The sequence below is a fragment of the Sturnira hondurensis genome, unplaced genomic scaffold, assembly GCF_014824575.4.
Source record: "Sturnira hondurensis isolate 20B ecotype Veracruz unplaced genomic scaffold, ASM1482457v3 Scaffold0001074, whole genome shotgun sequence".
In the NCBI taxonomy this organism is placed as follows: Eukaryota; Metazoa; Chordata; class Mammalia; order Chiroptera; family Phyllostomidae; genus Sturnira; species Sturnira hondurensis.
Window position 1 is genome coordinate 3,550,381 of NW_028073705.1, and position 4,057 is coordinate 3,554,437.

General features: G+C 36.2%; 1 non-coding gene across 1 annotated transcript; it reads left to right on the plus strand.

Moving 5' to 3' along the window:
• The first annotated feature begins 2,671 nt into the window (after positions 1-2,671).
• On the plus strand, positions 2,672-2,778 carry LOC118997089 (U6 spliceosomal RNA). The gene has a single exon (XR_005068606.1). It is a non-coding gene; the product is annotated as a U6 spliceosomal RNA (small nuclear RNA).
• The last annotated feature ends 1,279 nt before the right edge of the window (positions 2,779-4,057 follow it).

Sequence of the window (4,057 nt, forward strand, 5' to 3'; positions counted from 1 at the left end):
AACTGGTACTAAAACCCTAACTTTCTGACTTTTTAACTCAGTGCTTCTGCTGAATGTATCCAACCCTTGCTTATGCAGTGAATAACGTAACTAGCAGTGTTGAAATCCCTCCTTAACAGAAAAGCACCCTGTCTCTGTTTTCCAATTGATCATTACATCTTTTAGCAAATTCTCAATACAGTGTTGTTTGCAGACTCCTATTATTTATTGGATGTGGAATTACCTTAATCATCTTGTGTATCTGTTTCTGTACTCTGAAAAGCTCAAAGGGCCCAAATTTTTGCAAGTTCTTTTTAGTTTAAATGATGTGGCATTAAAGCTTCCAAAAGGATGAAATAGAAATTAATTTAGCAATTAGCTTATCTATATATGGATTAAATATTGAAGTTAACTTTTTGTTTTTAGTTGAGCTGGAATTTAAAAATTGTTCATACCTAATCTTGTTGAGAATCTTGGAAAAGTTTTTAATCTATTCCCCCCACAAGACAAATATTTATAATTTAGTATTTTCAGTTTATGAAACTTTTGAAGCTCATCAGACACAAAGTGAGTGCACTGTGGCAGTCTCTCTTTCCCATACCTGCTTAAAAACTTCCACTCCCTTTTCATCATTCTAACTAACTTTAAAGGAATATTTATTTTAGTAAATTTGATAAAGCAGAATAGTGTTAAGAGGCAGAATTATTTATAGAAAATGTGAGTATCAGTAGAATCCCAAGAGAATTAATATTATTTTTAGAACCAAAAAGAGGGTTCAATATATATAAACTAATTTAATAGTAATATAAAAACGTAATTTTAAAAATCCTGTTTACAAAAGCTGAGTACCATGAGTACCATGAAAATAGATTTTCAGAGTACCACGGAAGCAATAGGTTTTGTGCAGAATTGGGAGAAGGACCCCCTCCTTGACACTGAGCCAGATATCTCCTGTGTCTGTTTCATCAAACTTCCATTCCTCACATCTTTAAACCTCAAGGACTCAACATTGAGGCACAGGGAGAGAAGGGAACATATGTTTTACATAACATTCTGTCTATATCTCAGACATATTTTCTCCTAAAGCAACTTGTGGGGAGTCATTTATCTTTATTGGAGTCAAACTTGTACATTCTTATTCCTAAAGCTAAAACTGTTGCTTAGAACCAAAACTATTTCTCAATCAGGAATATTTTTTGTGAGGGATACACTAATCATCATTAATTCTGGGAACACTAGTTAAAAAGGACTTCGTGTAAATATCAGGCAGTTTTTCTTCCAAACAGGCATGTTTGTGTGTTAAAGAAAGAGAAGAGCCCTGGCTGCTGTAGCTCAGTGGATTGAGCTCAGGCCTGCGAACCACAGAATCACGGTTCGATTCCCAGTCAGGGCACATGCCTGGGTTGCAGGCCAGTTCCCAGCGGGGGACTCACGAGAGGCAACCACACATTGATATTTCTCTCCTTCTCTCCTTCCCTTCCTCTCTAAAGATAAATAAAATAAAATCTTAAAAAAAAGAGAAGAGCTTGGACTCTAAGTTGTAAACAATATTACCTTAATTTAGATCATCTTAAGAAAAAAAGTAGAATTTTTTGCCCATTGTAACTGAAAAACCCAGCAATGTCATTTACTTCAGGCACAGCCTGAACCAGAATCTCAGTGTCTTCAGGGCCTTCTTTGTTCAGAGAAGATATCACAGATGTCTTCTCTCACTTTATACGTTAGTTAGGATCTAGGTGTGGTTATATATAAACAGTCAGAGACCTGACTGTTTTAATAAGATAGACATTTCTCATATGAAAGTTCAAACTACTATGTTATCCCTGATCTAGAAACCATCTGAGTTCAGGCTTTCCTGCTTTCCTCTTCTGCTCTGCTTAGGAGTGTTGTCCTGGTCCACATGGTACAAGCTGGTTCACCCTTGTGTGCATATTCTAGTCATGAGAAAGCGGGGAAGGAGGTGGGACACGACTCCTGTAAGGGAAGTTGGGCACGTGGCATTGGTCAGATGTTAACCATATGGTCACATCTTTTGCAATGGTGATTTGGAGAGGCAGTTTTTATTCTGGGTTAACATGTGTATAGTTAAAATTCAGGGATTCCTTATTAAATGGGCAACAAAGGCTATTGGGTTAAATAGCAGTCTGCCATACCATGTGTCAGGGCAGATTTTATCACATGGCAGCCGAAGTGGTATCACCATCCGAGGAGTTACTACAGTTGACACAACATGGACTGGCCTCCCACCCAGGAGGGACTTAGAGAGCTTCCTAGGCTCTTGCTGTTGCTCTGTACAGAAGGGGTAAGGGCACTTGACCTTGTTTTGATTACATAAAACTTAATAGACTCTTGCATATTGGTAATCTAGATCATGAACCAAAGTCTAGTCTTAGCATTATATCATGGAATGTTCCAACTTCCTAAAGGGAAAGAAAACTAAAAAATGGCTCTGTATAATCAATTGCACTATTAATTATCTTAACAAGTAAGTGTTGCTTCTGTTACATAAGATATAAGAATTAATAGAGGAATAAAAACTGACAATTTCTTAGAGCAAGCTAGGCTATTTAGCAACATTGTAGCATTTTCTATGCTCAAATCATTTGTGCTATGTGAGTGTAATCTAATCCTCTCCTGCTCTGTTGAAATGCAGACCATTAGCCACAATAGTCTAATCAAACCTTAGTTTCTGGTGCTCGCTTCGGCAGCACACGTACTAAAATTGGAAGGATACAGAGGAGATTAACATGGCCCCTGTGCAAGGATGACATGTAAATTCATGAAATGTTCCATATTTTTTTAAAACTTTATTGATGAATTCTTATAATGATTTCAGATTAATCATGTCCCATTTTGTGTTTGTGAATAATTGCTTCTGTCACATATGTGATATAACTTTTATCATTATAACTTTCATTACAAATATGTATGTTTTAAAAACATACTCAACCCTTGTTTTCATAAAGAATCCTAACCTCTGCTAGCAAATGAGGAGTAAGTAATATTTCAGTTGTAGTTCTGTTTTCTATTCTTACGTTAACAAAGACTATAAGACTCCATTTTCTGTGTCACTTCTACTAAATCTCTTAGAAGCCTAAGGGCAAGAATTTAAATATATGCTGTGACTGGGTTTTTCTCCATATTTTGTACATACACTGCTTGTTTAGTATCACAGTCCCATTGCTTTCTTTCCTGTAGGGCCTTCCTCACATGCTGGAATTATTCAGTTTATTGATTTTTTTACTCTTTATTATGTGTCTCCTGCACTAGAAGGTGCCCTCCATCATGGAAGGACCACATCTTTTTTTTCCCCATAGGTCCTAACATAGAGCCAGAAACAGCATAGGCGCTTGATGAATATTTGTTGAACAAAGAAATAAATGTATTTGGTGCTTGCTTGCATTTACATGAGAAACCATTGCATTTAGAGCTCTCATCTTTCTGTCAATTTTCCAGGTTTGAGGGAGTGCTATTATTAAACTCTTTTGCCTGGTTGTCATAGCAACCCTCTTGCCTCCAGAGCTACAGGTTATTTCTAATGGGCATATCCTGCCAGACTACCAAACACTCAGTATTTTCAATTATGGGATAATGATGCTATTATAAATCACATTTCTCACAGTATATATTTCTCTGTCTTCTATAAAAATGATAAATAATTAGAAAGTAAATGTGTTCAAACCAATGCAAGCTCGGGAAAATAAAGCATTGTGACACATTTCATTTCCTTTCGTATTCTTTCAAGTTCTTCACTGTTTCACAAGCACCTGTGAATTCATTGGGTTGTCTGTCCATGTTTTTAAGAAAGTTTTGAAAGTTAATTGCTATAAAACGAACTCTAAAGAGCTCTGGTAGAGCTTGTGTTTTTCTCCTCCTTGCTCATTTCTTAAATTTCATGTTAAATCAGCAAATGACAGTAGTGTTACAAAAATTGAGATTTGCTCTGAAAAGGTCTAAAATCAGGTACCTCCCTCCCCCATTCCTTCCACTCACATTTTAGTGGTAGGAAGTGAGACAGGCTTTATTAAACTAAATTAATTATCATAGAAAACTCATTATTATCAGTTCAATAAAACAG